Genomic DNA, 19,609 nt, shown 5'->3' on the forward strand with positions numbered 1-19,609 from the left:
AGAAACTGGGAACATGTGAGGAACTGTTAAACCCTGGCCTTCCCACTGCTAACAAAAAAGACATTGTCATACTGCAAGTGAGCTGCATAGAAGGCTACAAAGACAAAGAGGGCTCGGGACACACTGTACGAGAAGCTACTGAGATGCTGAGGGAAATGTGTGCTCAGTTTGGAGAAACCAAGAGACATTGTCATACTGCAAGTGAGCTGCATAGAAGGCTACAAAGACAAAGAGGGCTCTGGGACACACTGTACGAGAATCTACTGACATGCTGAGGGAAATGTGCGCTCAGTTTGGAGAAACCAAATACAATGATTGCTGTATGAAACTGGGTGATGGTACCTATTTCAGTCATATGCAGGAGATTTTTTACACACATACTTATTGTATTATACTTTTAAGGCTTCTTGACCATGGCTTTGACTGTCCTAATTGTCTTACTGCCAGTTTTCAGCTTCTTGCTATTGGATCATCATCCAGAGGAGCTGGAGCCACATTCTTGTCAGGGTGCATAGAAAAAGGATGATGGGCAGAAGATGCCAACTACACAAAGGAAACTCTGAATAATAGGAGCACAATATTCACAGGAGAGAGGCCAAGCAGTATCTCAGACCATTCAGAGGGGCTGTGGGTTTGCCAGCTCTAGGGATATGCAGGAGTGTGTTCAAGAGCCCTGAGTAACCTGACCTTTTTTCACAGTTCTGCCTGCTTTGAGCAAGGATTGGAACAAATAAAATCACACAACAGTTTAGGATGGGGTTGTGAGCCACTCTGTTAAGAAATACTTCTGCTTGCACTAGGGGATGCTAGAAAAAGGAATGATTTAGCAGTGTAAACACAACAACTGGAACTCAGACACTCCAAAAATTCACGTTTAGGGGTAAATAAAATGAGCAAAAGCCTCTTATGTACCTGAGACATAGCAAAGTGTACTCCTGGGAAAACGTATTCTCAAATTATACTGCAAAAACTCAGTCATTAATTCTTCATGCTTTGTAACTGGGAAATATGCCATATATGTGCTAGGACTCAATATAACATTAAAAAACCATGTTAAGAACAACTATTTTGAGTAGTAGAACCCATTAATTCTGTCTCTGAATGAAGCAGGACCACATTCAGGACCATTTTGGAGATCAGTCATATCCTTTTTAAGCTGGGGGATTAAAAACCAGGGAAGTGATGGCAACAATGTTTAATAATCAGTCTAAGAAACATCTCTAACTGGTATTTACCTGTGTTGTGGATAATCAAAGACTGTTAAAGGAACTTACCATGTCACTTTACTGAATTTATTTTTTCAGTTAAATTGTGGTAATAAAAGGAATTACTTTACACCTTCAGCAAGCATGATGCAAAACAGGAGACCAGATCACTTTCAAGCTGTGGCCAGTGCTCACAGACCAAATGGTCCTTCATACTTTAATTTTATTATCTTCAGAAATAAGAAATCAAAAATAGTTTGAAATTACTGTTATTTCTACATTTTTAGGATAAACTGCTCTTAGAGTTTTCAGCTGCAGGAGGAATCAAAGAGAAGGATCCTGAGGCAGCAGAGAACAAGGGTGAAGATACAGGTATGAATAATTTCATAATGCTGTCTCACAACCACAAATGACAACAGAATCCAACCTTAGTAAATGTGCTGTGTCACTGACACTAATTTTAGAAAAAGGAAACAGTCCTCCTGATCAGTACAGAAATAATCCTTGATGTGTTCTTCTGAAGAAATGATGTCAGTGTGAAAGGGGAAGTGGTGTGCAGGAGCTCTCACCAGCTGTCATAAGTTCACAGAACCTTGCTGGTCAGGAGGAATCTCCATGTCATCCAGTACACCCTGCACTCAGAGCCTTCTGCCTGGGGCCTCACTGCTTGAGTCTTCATCAGCTCCAAGGATGGAGAGTACACAGTTACACTGCTTGACAAATTTTTACCCTTTTAATTTTAGTTGTTTTAGGGTTCAGTGAGATCCCTGGACCTTTTAACCCGTGTGGCTCATTACTTTTTGAGGGGTTTATTCTTCATCTTCTTATTATGGAGCATGATTTCCCTTTTGCTCTATTTGGCTTAAAACTGTTGATGCTTGATCCATCCTTAGGATCTTCTGTGGTCACTAGTTCCTCTAGTAATATCCATCCAAACTAATTCAAGGAGGATAAGACAAGAAAAAAATTCTGTCAGTCAGAAATGCATTGTGTTGGTCACTGAAGCTCTGAAAAGTGCACTGGTTTCTCTTTGTAGTTTCACATAAGTACTCTGATGTTCAGTTTTAGATTTATTCATCTCACTAAATTAGCCTCACTTCTAAAAGCTATTTCTTATGGGACTTGGTGATCTTAGATGTCTTTTCCAACCTAACAATTCTATGATTCTATGTAACATTACAAAATTTTCCCTTATTCATTAGGAATCCATGTACAAGTCTACAGTATAGAAAAAAAGGGGCAAATATGTTTTTTAAGACCTTAGGAAAACAGCATTTTTTTTCCTCAATGGGATTAATTCTAGGTGATTTTGAAAGGGTCCTGCAAGTATCCATTAACTACAATGATGTAAAGGTTCCTTAACACTTCTTCAAATTACCAAGTTTACAAGCAAACAATAGATTCTTATAACCATTGACAACTTTTAATTCAATTTTCTGGAATTTTTAAAAAATTCTTGATGAAATTATTTTGGTGGCTGCTGCAATTTGCAAGTACCTTTTGTCAGTGTCTACAGTCTACCAAAGCTAACATTAAATCAAACAGAGCCAGGTGTCACCCTCAAAATTTTGCACTCATTTTCTTTGTGAGTCCTTCTAGTTTTAGCCACCTTTCCCCCCCACAGTTTTAATTCTAAATTGAATGCCTGAAAAACCCTGGCCAGAGCACACTGACAACAATGGCAGAACCACACCTATCAAATACCTCCATTTGTACTTTTCATTTTTCTGCTGAAGGTAGATCAGTACAGAAAAAAGGTCCAAACTGTTACTATTTCTGCACCAATAATAAAAAAAAATTGAATGTTTTCTGTGTTCTCTTGATTTTGCTTTCAGTTTGGCTGAAACCTATACGTACATATAGGGTTCAGAGTTACAGCCTCAGCTACTGCTCTTGTCTTTGTAGCTCACTCTGAACAGTGGAAACCTTCACCCACACTTCTAACTGAGGCTACAGGTAAAATTGTTGCCAGGAGATTGCAGAGAAATTATATAAAGAGGTGCAATCTTATTTGGAGGTGAGTTGGTTTTGGTATCAGTACCAGGCAGCGCTGACAGCAGAACACCAAGGGGTTTTCCTGATGATGGCCATGATGTAGCTGTCAGGTCTGTGTGTCCACGTGTGTGTGTGTCACTTCAAAGCACATGCCAGATTATGCTTGAATCATGGGTCATTTTGTATTTTGAAGGTCATCTGAGCCATTCAGAAATTAGCAGAGTCACAGTGGTGCATACAAGAAACCAGCACTTGTAAAATTGCTGCGTGACAATGTATCTATGCATGATCATATTTCCAGCTCCCATACCTAAAATATGGCTCAGTAGGGATTTGATCCATGATATATCCAGCCTGCATAATATACAAGTAATAAAAGCAATGAAAATCAGTGTACCTGTGAGGTTACAAGTGAATAATATGGCTCCTTTTTCTCCATTAGCTCTGTGTGCATTCCCATTTCAACCACTATGCTATCCACAGGGCCCACTGTTACAGCCACAGTCTGAGCAGTGGAGAGCCAATGAGCAACAATAAGAGTTGTTTGACCTCGTGTGACCTGTAAACACAACAGCAAACTGTAATTCATGTCCCCTGTTGTTTGGTAGTTTGGAGTAATTCCTCTAATTTGTCATATTGATACTGCTGTTACATTCCATTGATTCCATCTGCTGAATATCCGTATAATCCATGATTCTCTCTCAGCTAACTTAAATGACAACCTGCTCCTTTCCCTGGCAGACTGAAGTCATCACCTGTTCTCTCTTTTCGCTTATTGTTCCTGCTTTTCTTGGAGTATGTTTTTTAAAATGCTGTTGAAAAGCCAAGCCAAGATGTACAAAGTTGGGAGCATTTCCCATAGAATGGCTCACTGTTGAGGGACAGGTCTGCTCCCAGTGTCTCACAGATTCTAACAGCATGACACCAGTTATTTGCCATTGGTAAATGTTGCTCAACATTATCTGGCTGAAGGTAATCTGTTTGCCTTAAATAGGCAGCTTTGGGCTTCCTTTGCCACGCAAAAAATATAGAGGTTATAATTTGGTAATTTATGGAGAAAAAGCTATTGACCTCACACAAGCGCAAATGACGAATTTCCAGGAATAAACAAACATACAGGTTAGTGCCAGCACACTGCCTATACAACCAAAGAAGAGAGACAAAACCTTTTCTGAAATGCATCTTACTCAGTTTTCTTCCTGATGAACTGTTGGGAATTAGACACAGTGCAGTCAAACTGTCTGGGGTGTTGCAGTGAGGGTTCCTCCTGTCTTAGGGCCATGGTGCCAGCCCAGCCCCCAGGTAGATGAGCCAGGTGGAAATCATTATTGCAGTGGTGGTGAGGGGAAGAGATGAGAATATTGTCAAAGAAGAACAGTAGGCAGCTTTTTGCCCTGAATGGGAAATAATCCTTGTACTTGTTACAAACCTGTCAAGGAAAATGAAAACTGTCACTTACGTCTTCTCTGAATTTAAATTAAATTCATGATTGGAGAAAAGAAAAATGAGAGAGCTATCAATGACAAAGCAGTTACTTTTCCTAGTTCAATGTGAGCTAGCAATGTCTCGCCTATGTCTAGAGCAGATGCAGTGTTATCTAGTAAGAGAATTTTGGGATTGCACACTAAAGCTCAGTCAATAGCCATTTCTGGTTTCTGACCACTGATTTCTGCAGATTTCTTCTTTCAACCAAAGAAGCACATTTTGAGAAAAAGGGTGTAAGATCTATCACTTTCTGCACTGTGAACAAATAATGTGAAATAGACCTTATTGAGCATTAAGATAAATGGCAAGATTCCCTTTGATTCTGCAAAGTTCAGGCTGCAAAGGAATGGGATCTAAAAGTAATGTTTTCTTTCTAGGTGACATTTTCTCCTAGAAACTCAGTATCAATGAAAATCCACCCTAATTCAGGGTGTTTTCCCCACCGGAAAAAATTCCTCGTGTGAGCAGGTCTCCGGGCAACAGCAGCAACATTAATGAGCTTTAAGTCCCTTGGGGGCAACACCTTATAATCCATGGTGTTGGATTATAACAGAAGCAGGGCACTGAGCTTGCAAAAACAGATTTTGAGAGCTGCATTTTCCATTTTCGACACAAGGTGGCTGCAGAAAATCAGTTTGTGGTTTAAATTCATACATACACCTCCTACCCCCCTGTGTTTTACTGGATTTGCAGGGAGGCAGATGTGACCCACTTGGGAGTGGCATGTAGCTCTCTTTTCCCCTCCAATGTCCCTCCAACATTTCTACTGCATTTACGTTCATTCAGCCACTCTGTATCTTTGGCCTTTGTTCTTATTACCTGGCTGATCTTAATTTCTCTATTCCCAGTGTTCATGTAAACCCCTCCGTTTTAATTTCATTGAGTTTAGAGAAAAATTAGAGATAAACTGGTTTATAGACAAGCACAAAAAGCTCCACTACACACATGACAAAACCCCCAGCTCCTATTCAGTACTGAACTTTGTTTCAATTCATTTTCAAGGAAGAAATAGATTTGAATGTCATAACATAAAATGCATTAGGTTAACATAAACATGTTCTCCTGTTGTTCTGGTTACAGCTGGTTCATACACTGTGTTTTCTCTGCCATGTCTTACACCTGTTTTATTAGTCATCCAAAAATGATGGCTGCCTGTCTGACCATGCCTATGAGTTCTCAGAAACCTCTAATACAAAATGACTTTTAGGTTATGCTCCTCCAGGATGATCTACAGAAAACTCCCCGCTCTATCAAAGTAAGAGATTCTATTTTATGACCTTTCACCTCTGGATCAGACTGATATTTATGATAAGGCAATGTGACATCAGAATAACAAGTAACTCCTTTAGGTGGGTGCTCAGATATGCCTGCAGATAGTTAGACATCAAAATTCTGTATGGATGGCTAAAGTTAGGTAAAATAATGCCCATATGAATTGTAAAAATGATTAAGTTTAAACTAAAAATGCTTTATAGGCTGAAATGTTAGAGACTGTAAATAGATTGCTTTAAGAATTACTCATCTCCTGTGGAGAAAAAGTGATTATCACAAAAAGACAACAAGAAGGTAATTCTTAGATATTTATCAGCTTAAAAAAGTAGTTACTATTACAGCAAAAATAGCTATGATTACAGGAACTTTTATATTGTCTACATTGTAAACATCACTATTTCATCTATAATCTTGCATCAACTAGCAAATCAATCTTCACTTATGTACGTGAGCATGATATCTATTTCCAAAAATTATTTCAAGCTTGTATAGCAGCCTACATTGTACTGGACCTTCCATGTATTTTTGTGTAATTTTCCCTCAGTTTATCTATTTAAAACATCCAGGAGAGAAGAGTTTACAAGCCTGAATGGAAGTTCCCAGTTTTGTCATGCACTTCCTTTATTCTTCACTCAAAGGGGAAATACTATGAATGACTCATCTCATACAATAGACACTTTCTACACCCCTCGTATATAAAGACACACATTTCTTCTGTACCAGAGGGCTGCAAACATGAGGAATCACACCATATATAGGCAGCACAGCATGAAGTTTGAGAGGATTTTCCAAAGGCATCCGGAATTGCCCAGGGATGAGCAGAAGCTGTGTAGCAAATAGCAGCTACAGATAATTTCAAGAGAAATATTAGTTCAACTGCAACCAATTTCCTGCCCTTTGCCTTGGGACACTATTTTGCATTAGTCTATTTTAAACTTGGGTTATTTCTTTACTGTGTTGTGGTAGCTGCAGGCGCACTGCCTTCAGTTTATCAAAGCAAACATTAACTTGGAAAAATGGACTTATTCAGACAGTATATAAAGGGAGAAATAACACTGTTGCCTTTTATTTTACAAGCAAAAAATCATAGCAAAAGACATGTTGAAAGAGCTGATGCAAAATATTATGAAAGTCTTAGGCACTGATAAGAAAAACACAGAGAAAGAGCAGCTCCTCTGGCAGATACACCTTGTTGTGCCATCTATGCCAAGAAAACCCAACTGAAATCAAAGTCCTCCAGCCAAGATGCTGGCTTTGTATGCGGTGGACAAGGGGCACTCACAAAGATTGCTTTTTTGACACCCTGAACCTTTGCTGCTGACAGTAGCTAAGGGTTCCTAAGAACTCCTGAGGCTGTCCTGTGACAATTTAAATTTGAGGGCTGAAGTATCCATTGAAATCAACCTCTTGAGACCTTTTCACCTCCAGATCTGCATTTTCTTACCTCTGTGTTTTACCTCTAGAAGCAAATAAAGCTACAACACGACTCTACAGCATTGTTTCATGGATTGTGTTTATGCTAGCTGTGCTAGGAGGTCAGGTGTTGCCACCAGCTGACACACCTGTGAGCTGAAAAGAATTGTCAGAGGTGTAAGGGTGAAGAACTGGCATGCCAGTATAAAAAATGAGAAACACTGCAGAGTAAAGAAAAACTGGTACATATCTTTGCTTTCAATTCTACTGCAGGGAAATGAGCATGGGATGGAATCTCCAAGACAGAGTTTAAAAAGTGGTTGAAGATGCTTCTAAAAATATATGATGATACCTAATCCATGAATTTCCCCACTGAAGTATTGCAGATCCATACCAAGACAGAAAAGACTGTAGTCTGGAAAAAGATTTCTTGAATTAATTTTAGGATGATTGGCAGCACAAAGTTAGCAATAGATGGCATAAGTTTTTAAAACTGAAAGATGGATTGATTTTCCAAACATCCTATACCATTCCTCCATTTAGTTCACCTGTTATCAGGATCAGAAATATGCAAACTGAAAAGTTTCATATTAATATGAAAAAGTTTATTATGAATTTGTATTCAGGTGGATTTAATATCCAGTGAAGTCAATTTGGCTATAGAGCTCAAGGACTGACTTTGAAAGGACGTTCTATTCAGAAGAAGGAATAACTAACAATAATTAAACTGCCTTAGGCCAAATACTCAGCTCAAAAAAAGACTACAATAAACAAAGAACCTGGGGAAAATATATTTATAACAAAATGTAAGTGTATTTTGGATGTCAGGATCATAAAAATGAAGCCAGAATAATGTCAAATCAAGCAGATGGGGATGCTGCAAAAATTTAACCCAAATATCAAGTAGTTCTCAAGACACAGAGAGAGAAAATGAAAGAAGCAGCGAGGCCATTGTGTGTAATTGCCTCCACCACAACTGCATAATGTGGGCATTAGGTAACTACAAAGTTATTACCTTGTCTCAGCTTCCCAGGAAGCTGATGATGTCATGTATGTGGGAAAGGCAGAATCACAAAGGGGTCAGACAGCATGGAAATGGAAATGACCACGGTCAGGGAGTTCGTGGGCTCAGCTTGGATAATCTCCGTTCCGGAAAGGAAATGACATCTGTGATTCTGCCCAGAGGCAGCCAGTTTGGGACATTCTGGGTACAGCAGAGGTACATTGCACGCTTTACTTGGCAGAAAGCAGACATCACAACTTTTTTTGGATGTGAAGAAACTGATTAAAAATGACTGAGTCATATTCTAGGCTTATGCAAATAGTTTAGGCAATCCTAAATTTATTTTACTGAAAAAATGTGTAAGAAAAATCAAAAGAAAGTGCAATTTATATTCAAATTGGACCAGTCATTTAATTTAATAAAATCTTCCCACATACACAAAAATTGAGTTTTAAACCACCAGGTTAAATAAAGAGAATCTTCCAATATGTAGAAGGTTTGGTTGTGCAAATTTTCTGCCTTAGGCCAATGATGAGTATGACTTGTAAATCCAGTAAAAAACCCCTTTTTACTGGTGTAGAATAAAGACTGGCCACTGCCACCAGCATTCATAAGACATGACAAAATGAAATCTGTAACTCCATTAAATTCATTATATTATAGCCTATGAAGTTCCTGTTTAAGGCTAGTGATTCATGCCACGACTCTTGGATACAAAACAGATGTTCAGACCAGAAATTATTATTTCACTGGTGCTTTTATCTGGTATTAGAGCACTTCTAGGACTGCTAATTCATAAATACACATATATAAATATAACATCATAAATGAAGCAATTCACTTGAGGTGTAGAGAACACAATCTGATTTACCAAGAACTATGGTTATAAATACACTCTTCTGAAAAATGTTTCTATTTGAAGTAGTGGAATCACCATCCTGAAGTCTTCAAAAAATGCATGGATATGGCACTTGAAGACATAGTTTAATGGCGAACATGGAGTGGCACTAGATTGACAGTTAGACTGATGATCTTAAAAGGCTTTTCCAAGCTTAATGATTCTATGAAAAATTCTGTAAATTACTTTAATTTTTTTGTATTTGAAATTATGAACCTACTTACACACTTTTAAGTATTTGCAATTAAATAAATACTACCACATATTTATGGTGTACTTTAATAATATATTAAATGAATGAAATGCATCATTGCACATGATATATATTTATGCACCATGTGCTATAAATATGTGCACATGTATGCGTGTATATATAGCACATAGCATGTGCTATAAAATTAATATTTTCTTCTGTCTGAAGATATATATATATACATTTGTTTCTCCAGAAAGAATACAGACATTTGGGCCAGTATATGGTGTTTTCTTCATGAATTAATTAAATCCTTGACTTTAGAGTATAACCTGAAATAAGAGCTGTGATCTGTTGTTTCATGTTGTGCTTACAGGATTGCTTTTGCCTAATGAGCATTGTTATCTTTTTCCACTTTTCCCTTGAAATACCAGCAAATTATATTTCTTTTCTGAACACATTCAACATAGACCTTTCCTGTCCCTTCCCCAAGATGAATACTCTTGACTCCTACAGTAATTCTGCCAACTCTCCAAATGATGTATTGAAAGGGTTTTCTTTTTAGTATCTTATCTGTGTTTCTTGGTGAGGCATTTGAACCTGAGTATATAATCAATAGTTGGCTAAAACATAAGTTCAGTGGAACATCTGCTCAATTTTATACAGAAAATTTTTTGGATTAAGACTTTTTAGTTTTTTTTCTTTTTTTTTTTTCCCCCTCTATTTTTTTCTCTATTTTTCTTTATTTTTCTTTTTTTTTTTCCCTGGGTTAGTGAATTTACAAGAAAATTCTGATGGAAATAAACATTCCCATGCTGACAAAAGTGAATAAAAAGGTCATGGCCATACACCATAAAAATAAGCTTCCTATTTTAACATATTTAATTTGAAACGATGGAAGGAACACGCCTGAAGACAGCTTGGAGCCTGGAGCAGGAAGATGTTTTCTGAAACAATACAATTATTTTTAAATGACAAGCCCTTTTTTCCAGAATTGGGAAAGTTGCTGTACTTGGAAAAAGGATAGATATGATACATTTTGGAGAAGATCTGTTATTTAGGACATTTCTCCTACAATTTTCCTTTGCCTCAGCAAGACACATGGGTAAGCATGGCTAACGGGGGACCCTGTAGTTCAATCCTACAAAACAACATTCTTTGAAGAACGTATTGGAAAAAACAAAGGAATTAAAAAAATGAGAAAAGTTCCATGTCCATCTCTCCTTGCAATAATGTTCTCTTCAAGCACTCAGAGTCCATTCCAGCTCTCCAAATTCATCACACACATCAATACCTGTCAGGATTTCATTTTAAGGACAAAACTAAAGATTAAGCCTTCTTTCCATACCCAGGCTCTGACTAATAATGGTGAGGTCATGGATTTGATCCTGTATGAGCCGTTCATTTAAAACTCAACAATCCTTGTGGGCCCCTTCCAACTCAAAAAATTTTGTGATTCTGTGAATAGTGTTTTGACACCCCAGGAAAAGCCACCAAGTTAAATCTGGAGCAAAGTAGAGAAGTTGTTGGACTACCCTTTAATTCTGTGGGGTTTTTTCTCCTCACACTTGTCTCCATGTTAATATTTCTTTACTATTCATTTCAGTGGCTGGTCCCACTAATGCTCATGTTGGTGATGGAATGCTTTTCTTGATGGCTCCCCAGGCAATGCTGTGCTGGAAAGCTTTATGAAGGAAGGACATGTGTGTAAGAAAGAAGCCAAGGAGGAAACATGAAGGGTTTCTTTGAACTCCGGCAAATTGTCTTTGTTGCCAGATTTTGCTGGTTTTGCTGCAGAGATTTTTAAAAGCCAAGCTTATCTGCATAATTGATGAAGAAAGTATTGCAATTTAATGAACATTTTATAAAGAAATATAGGTCATTAACAAGATATCCTCCTGACTCTGGCTTCTTCCCTTTGCATTGTAATGGTGGATCATCTAATCTGCATGTGCCATTGTAGCTCCTAAAACACTGACTCAGTTTACAGTCAGGCTCAAGAGCCACACGTCTAGATTCACAAATATAGCCAGTTATGAGATCTGTAGAAAGCACAGAGATAAAGGCAATATTTAAATTTTAATAAGGAAAAAGAGAAGTGAATGAAGTTTTGTGAAAAACTGAATTTGCTCTCCCTTGCCTTTCTTTGCCTCTGGCTCCAGGGTCTCCTTAGTGAGTTGTCACCTAGCAGGATGATTACTCATGGAAAGAGGGAAAAGCTTGTCACCCAGGGGGTGTTATCATGTCCTGCATGCAAGAAACCTTTCACTCAGGACCACTCTGATGCCATGACAGCCCTGACTACTCAGTGGGGTTTTTTTTTGCATTGCTATGTAGGAAAGCTACTCTCTTCTTCTAAAGGCAGCATTTGTCTCTGCTTGTGCTCCATTTTATTAGTCATTAGCAGCAAATGCATCAGTTATTGCTTCTCCTGAGAAACCAGCAATAGAAATCCAGTCTCCTCACTGTGCTTGACTTCTCTGCTTTTGATACAGAAGATTTCATTGAGTTCATGATGTGCAACTTACACAGCTTAGGTTTCTTTACAGACAGCTGGTTTGGAGGTGAGAAACCTAAAACTCATTCATACAATAAAACTTGACACCATTTTATTACCAGAAACACATGAAATGGTAAATCAGCTTTATAGGATCTCTTTTTTCACAGGTTTCTTTGCTGACAGAAGGAAAACAAACCAATGTTTCTTGGTTAAAGTATATAATCCTTTAAGTTTTCCCAGCATCTTTTTAGACCCACATGGTAGTAGGTAAATTCCTTGTGAACGAGCCAATCAGAAAATACTGCCATTGAAAGATGTCTTAAAAACCCCAAGAAACCTAGCAGAATAGGAGATTTAAACTGATGGAATACTCCTGAAATACTAAAGCACACTTTATTCCAGGAACTCAGTTTATTACCAGAAACACATAAAATGGTAAATCAGCTTTATAGGATCTCTTCTTTTTTTCCAGGTTTCTCTGCTGACAGAAGGAGAGCAAACCAATGTTTCTTGGTTAAAATATATCATCCTTTAAGTTTTCCCAGCATCTTTGCAGACCCACATGGCAGTAGGTAAATTTCTTGTGAATGAGGTAATCAGAAAATAATGCCATTGAAAGATGTCTTAAAAAACCCCCAAAAACCTAGCAGAATAGGAGATTTAAACTGACCTAATACTCCTGAAATACTGAAGCACACTTTATTCCAAGAACTCAATTCATCTTCTTGCATTGAACTACACAATTGAGAAATAATTATGGGAAAAAAGAGGAACTATAACCAGGAGTTAATATCTGTTAAACCACATACTCAGCTAAAACCATTATTTTGGCATCTCAGTAATCAGGCAGCTTCAGTTAGAAGCAAACCTGTAAACAGTCAAAGCACGCCACCCTAAATAAGAAAAGTTGCAGCTACAATGATAAGCAAGAAATAAAACCACCTGCCTATTGTCCACAGCCAGGCAAAGAGCAGCAGATAAAGTCTCTAATGCCCATGTGCTAATTGTTATTATTACCTTGACTAAATGTCATTTGTCCTCTCAGTGAACAAGCTTATTGACAAATAGATGTGGCACAGGATCTGACTGCAAAATTCCCTGGGACTCTTCCTCAGGCAAATTACTACTGTGGTGCTTTTGAAAAAAAAAAAATTGCTTTTTGAACATATGAGCAGGGCAGGTCAAGTGATCTAAACACCCCAACCCAGGACTTTCAAAATTCACAAGCTAATAATTGCCTCTTGGGGTGGGAAATCAGAAAGTTGGAAAACACTGCAATACCCTGTGGCTGGACTTACACACAGCCTCAAGGATTTTACATCTAAAGGAAATAATTTTACTATCAGTCTCGTTTCTAACTTCCTGGCCCTTGGAGAAGCACTGGGTTTCCAAGAAAGAAGAGATTCTTGAAGTCTTTCCCCAGAATACAACACATTACAAGACCATGTTGCTGCTACAAATGAATGTTTACACAAGTGGAAATGCCTTTAAAAAAATGCTAAAAAAGAGGGGGCCCACTGTGAGTGGGGATTGCAGAAACATGGACTCTTCAGTTCATAGTGTGCAAAAGGAATAGGCCATTGACAGTCTGGACTGAATTTTTCAGTGTCCTACTAGCAAGTTATCCCAGAGGCTCTTTACAGGGCAGCTCTGCCAGTTTGTGGGGCTGTGCCCTGGAGTGGCAGCATGCTACTGCAGCAGCGTGGCACTCACGGCACTGTTAAGGCAGCTAAAAATATTGCCACAGAATAAACAAGCAGAGATCAGTACACAGTTTGTGTGCCAACAGATGTCAGTGTTACATATCTTATGTAACTTTACAGTTTTGGCAAATGCTAGCTCTGCTGGGAAAGATCTGTGTATGTGTCCTGTTTTGTTTCATGGGCTCTTGTCTATGCTTTTTTTTTTCTTTTTTTGCATCTAAGCCTGTCCATATGACAAAGCTGGGGCATCTGCTGGCTAGTTCTTCATCAGTTAGATAGCGATAAATAAGTTTTATCTGTCAAATAACAGTAAAAGCAGACTTCTTTCATTGATCTGATTAAATTTGCAGGCCAGACAATTAGCAATACCATCTGCAATCCTGTTGCTAATCAGACTTCAGAGAGAGAACAGAGGTGAAATGGAGGAGCTGAAGAGCTGCACAGAGCAGCCCACAGCGGCTCTGATGGCTCAGTTGATGCTCATACTATCTGCTCATGTGCCGAGTTGTTGTGGGCACACGTAACCGAGAGCAGGACTTGGCATGTATTTTTGGCAACCCCTGGGTCTGACTCATGCTCTAAGAGAAATACCAGAGCACTCCCCTGCTAAAGCACTGGGAAAAGGTGCCTCTTCCACCCTGGACACATCAGCGGGAGACTCCACTATGCAGGAAGGAGAATTTTTCAGGGGTTTTTGTTCTCTCACCAGGGGTTTGTTTTTCCTTACTTGCCACATCATTCATCCTGGCCAATTCCTTTTCCACTTCAGCAGCCACTCATGCTCCTGCATCTGTGGTTACGTAGCAGGGGAATCACAGAAAATGTTACTATAATTAATGTGCCACTGCAGGATCCTGTTCTGCCTGTGCTCTCATTCTTGACCAGTGACTCAGCCCTTCTTTTATTCCCCCTTATGGCAATCAACACACATCAGTGCCTTTACCCCAAATGGAAAAGTTTTGATTAAGGACAGCTGGTGCACCCCTTGCTTGGCAATACCAGGTAGAACAGGCAGTTTTGATACTACCACCGCAGCAGAAAATTCAGAGATTTTTTGGCCTCCTGAATTTCCTGTGTCTCATTAGACTGTCCAGTGCACATCTGTAACAGTTCACAACCAGGCCTGTCAGCACATGGTTCATTAGAAAGCCGGGGCTGGCAATTTCTTTTGGCTGAAATCCTTCCCTTCAGCAGTAACACAAACACTGCTCTGTGCACTGCATACCTTCCTGGGAGCTTGGAGGGAAGGAAAGCAATCTCCTATCTGACAGTTCACTTCTCTGTGGGAGGTCAGTGTGTGCTCATGTGCAATAGCCTCTGCTCTCCTCCAGAGTCGGGAAGTTGAAAATCCCCAAAGATGAGACTCTGACCTGAGGAAGTTGCCTTGTAAATTACACAAAAATGCCCAATGGGTGAGAGATTTTGTTCTCCTGAATTTGTTGTTTGTTTTCCTTTTCTTTCCTCCCCCAGTCACATTGTATGTCATGCAACTCACAAGATATATACTTAAAGATAAAAAAGGAAAAAAAATACCAGATGAGAATTTAAGTCAGGGCTATTTTATCCAATTCTCCTTTTCTCTGTCCAAATTAAAAAAAACCAAAAAAACCTTTCTGGTAAACTTTCTGGTAAACTATTGGAATTTAATTCTTGGAGCAAAAAAAAAAAAACAAAAAACCAAAAAAACCTTTCTGGTAAATTATTGGAATTTAATTCTTGGAGCATGTGAGCCACTAAACTTACGTCAGAAGCCGGGATTCCTTAAGCTTAAGCTGCCTTGAAAATTTATCATCCTAATAACAAAAGCTGGACATGCAGACTGAGTATCATCACTTTGCTCTGTTAATGCTGCTCTTCTTCAGGAATCTCAGATATATCCTGCACTGAGGATCCAGAGAATTTCTTATGAAAATGTAGCTCAAGACCTATTTTGGCTAAAACCATTGATTTATGGCAACTTAAAAATATTTGACTATCTGCTGAAGCATTAAAAGGCCCTGAGAGCTCTTGGACCTGTGTTAAGGAAGGAGTAAAGGTGGCACTTCATCAATAAGAGGAAATTGGGTGTTGTTTTTTTAATTGTAAAAGCGTTAAAATCAGAAAATCAAATTAAACTAGGATGGAAACATAGATGACAGCTTTCCTCCTCCAGACCCAGGGGGCAAAGCTTGCTCAGAAGGCCCACAGAGGGCACTGCCAGCAGCCCTGGACCCCAGCACGCCTCCATGGGAGAGGGTGGGGAAGGAGCAGCACTGCAAGGCTTCCCTGGGACAGTGCAGGTGGTGGCTGTGCCATGCAGGTTCAGAGTGGCACAGAGACCCTCATCATGACAAAACCAGTTTTTGTGTGGTGAGCACCAGAAGAGGCACACTGAGGGTTATTATTGTGTTTCTTGTGCTTGAAAGTGTTCTGGCAGGACTGAAGCTGGATGGTGCCGGTCATTTCACAAACAACTTGGGGAAATTCCTCTCCCTCTCTTGGCATGCTTGCCATTTATTCTGAAGCAAGATAGGACAAGAGAATATGATGAGCTGAAAGAAGGAAGGCCATGGGGAAGATGGATGGCTAATGTCCTTGTAGAACATAATTTATGCCTCAAGCCTCATGAAATATTTCCAGAAAACACCCACATCTGACTATCATTCAATTCAACCTTGAATGGCTGCCAAGTTTTTTTAAAGGTTAAAATAGTGTAGAGTCCTGAGAAAGATTTGAAGACACTTCTGTTTGTGTGTATTTACCTATCCACGTACTTCAATATTTAAGGTTTGGGGTTTTTTCCTGTTTTAATTTTTGTTAGATTGATCTCATTTGGGTCAGGATTTTCCTTACCTCATCAGAACAAGGCTGGTACATTTTAGAGGCAATTGTCCAAATAATAAATATGGTAACAATCATAGTAAAGTCCCATCTGACTCTGACTTGCTATCAGACTAGGTTTACATGCAGTAACTGCATCTCAGTACTGGAAGTTCCCAGACATTTCCAGTTCTAACACTCGATCAGGACATCTTTATCTCCCTGCACAGTAGATAAAACACAGCAAGTCACTTTTTGTGTGCCTGTGTTTCCAGAGAAATATTATTTCAAGTAATGTCTCACTAAACGGGGCCGTGCTAGTCTTAGTGAAGGATGGAGCTACCAGGATACCTTAGCTACTTTCTGTGTGGCAGCTTTTGCCACTGAAGCATTGACTAAAACCTGGGGCATTCTGAGAAAAAATAATGGAGATGAAGGAAATTCTATCAAATTTTGGGGAAAACAAACAGAGCTACTGGTATTAAAAAAACCCCAAATGCCTATGTATGTAATGCAGCAGGTAGTTTTTAGCAATGTTCTGCTATTTACAAATCACTTGTAATCAAAGTACACAATCTGCTATATGCAACATTAAAAAAAAAATCAATGTCTGTTCTTCTACTTTTGTGGTTTTTATTAAAAACTGAGATTCAGACAAAATATGACTAGTGTTAACACAAGTCTATTATAAAAACCTGTGGATGTTTATGCAAATATGCCACTCCTAGTGGCATTATGATTGAATGTACTTAACATGAAAGAGGATAAAATGTGGTTTTATGTGAACTGTGCTCCCCATAAAGATGAAAACAAGCAAAAGAAGTCACAGCAAAAGCTGAACTTGAAATGCATTTAAAATGTCACTACACAACACATTTCTTCACTGGTGCTTGGCAGTACTGTGTAATGATGACTAGGGTGGGATAAGCTGTGCTGGCATTGACTTGACATAGTTTTTAAGGACACTCAGTGTGAGGGTGTTGGCCATGGTGGCACTTCTAGGCTCCTTCTGTGCTGAGAATTTTCTTACATTGAGTGGGGTCCTGAGAAGCAGCATTTCAGGGCATTTCTGTTCTCCAGTTGTTCAAGAATGATGCACAACTGTAGGATGGATGGGGGAAAATAAAATATGAAGCCTTCACAGGAAAACGATGCTTTCTGGATGAAAGGAAGCCTCTGGCAAAGAAGAGAGATGAGGAAAGATTTAATTTTGCTGAAAATATTTTCAGACAAGCTGTTTTGAGTTGTGTAGTTTTTTCATAATATCGTCTCTCATGAAAGCCGGGGGCAGCGGGACAGACCCTCTGCTGCTTTCATAGCCTGAGCTGTCTGGGCTTTTCAAGTGCAAGGAGTTTAATTGCTTTCTCAGGAGGCACAGCTAAAAGGCCTAGACATAAAACTAACAATGGTTCATCTACTGAAAAATTGAATAAATACGTGTGAGTCACTGGCGTCATGCGGGCAAGTGAGTCAAGTGAGTCAAGGGAGAACTTAAAAGTCTGACTAAGCTGAAAAGAGAAATTGCATCATCAAAGCTTGATGAGAGAGATTTGCAGGAGAAAAAGATAGTTTTGACTCTGCAAAACTGAACTAAAATGCTGACAGCAAATGGAATTTTCCCACAATTAATTTGAATTTTTTCTTGCATTGCTTTCAAACTTCTCATCATAAATCAATCTACAATGTATATAACTGTAGACTAATATATATTTTATATATATATATAACTATATAACCATTTAAGTATGCTCTCATATATATTTGAAAAACTTTAGCTTTCCTCTTTTCTATAAATGGGGCAGATTAGACATTTTTCTGTTAGAAAAAGCATATTCATAACTGTGTTTATTTGTTAAAAACAATTACGAAGTGATAGATCCAAAGATTAAATGATGGTGGTGGATGCAGAAAAATTTGTCAAAATCAAAATACACTATCACTGTGTGCATCTAAATTTATAAATGTAAATAATTGCAGTGAGGCCCTAAGACATACCCTAAAAAAAAAAAAAAAAAAAAAAAGAAGAAAGATGGAGAGAGAAAAAGAGAAAAAACCATTAAAACATGACACTGTGACACTGAAAGAGTTCCAAAATAATTGGCATCAATTCATGGAAAAAGTTGTCCCACATCTCAAAGTATGTGTGATATAGGAAATTGAAGAAAATAGTGTAAGTTTGTATTGGGAATCCTATTTATTCTAACTAAAACTAAATTACTGAATACTGAAAAGTAAACCAAATTAGATATCTTTTCATATTGCTGTAGAATAATAAAAGTCACCCATTATAATTTTGTTTCCATATTCAGTATTGCTGATATACACTTCATTTGTAGTAAACACATAGAGTGGGTTTATAACCAGTAGTGCTGCATAAAGCGATAGTTTTTTGGTTGAGTTTGAAGAAACACACACACTGCACTGTCAGGGATATGCTCATATGAGTAGCAGATGTGAAAATGGGAACTCTACTTATTTTTTGTGTGATTTCATAAAAGGCGTTATATGTAGATGTTGGAGACATCAACTATTTTGATTCCTGAAAATGTTAACTCCTTGTTTAAAATTTTCCACATGCCATCCAAGAGGGGAAAAAAATGAAGATTCTCCTAATCTAGTCATGGTTAAAAGCTGGTTTGGGTTCTTCTGCAGCCTCTATGTTTCCTTTCCATTTTTGCACATTCTGGATAAATATTTCCTGGTTCCTGAATGTTCTTCCTTCACTCCAAACTTCTTGCACAGCAAATATCTAGATGAAGAAAACTTGGCCTTGTTTACTGCACTGTTGCTTGAAGCACTTGGCTTCAAGACTGGGCTCCCTAGTGCCTATCTGGATTCCAGGTAAGGATCTCCAAGGATTATTTGCAGGACTGATAAACTAGCCTAGTGATCCCTGAGAAAGATAAAACATTTGGAATTGAACTCTCTCTACCTGATGGAAATGCATACTCTGGCTAAAAACTGATACTCTTCTTTTCAATTTAGGGTAAGAATAGTCACTTCACTGATGTAGTTCACCATCTATTCAGTCAGACATTTGGAAACAGAAGAGTCATGTCCTAGATGACTTTAAAGGCAATCTGATTGATTAAACATCTGCATTGACCCAAACATCTACAGTTAAGTGGGAAGTGCCCCACAGC

Source organism: Passer montanus, unplaced genomic scaffold (assembly GCF_014805655.1).
Source record: "Passer montanus isolate IOZ18808 unplaced genomic scaffold, ASM1480565v1 scaffold10, whole genome shotgun sequence".
In the NCBI taxonomy this organism is placed as follows: Eukaryota; Metazoa; Chordata; class Aves; order Passeriformes; family Passeridae; genus Passer; species Passer montanus.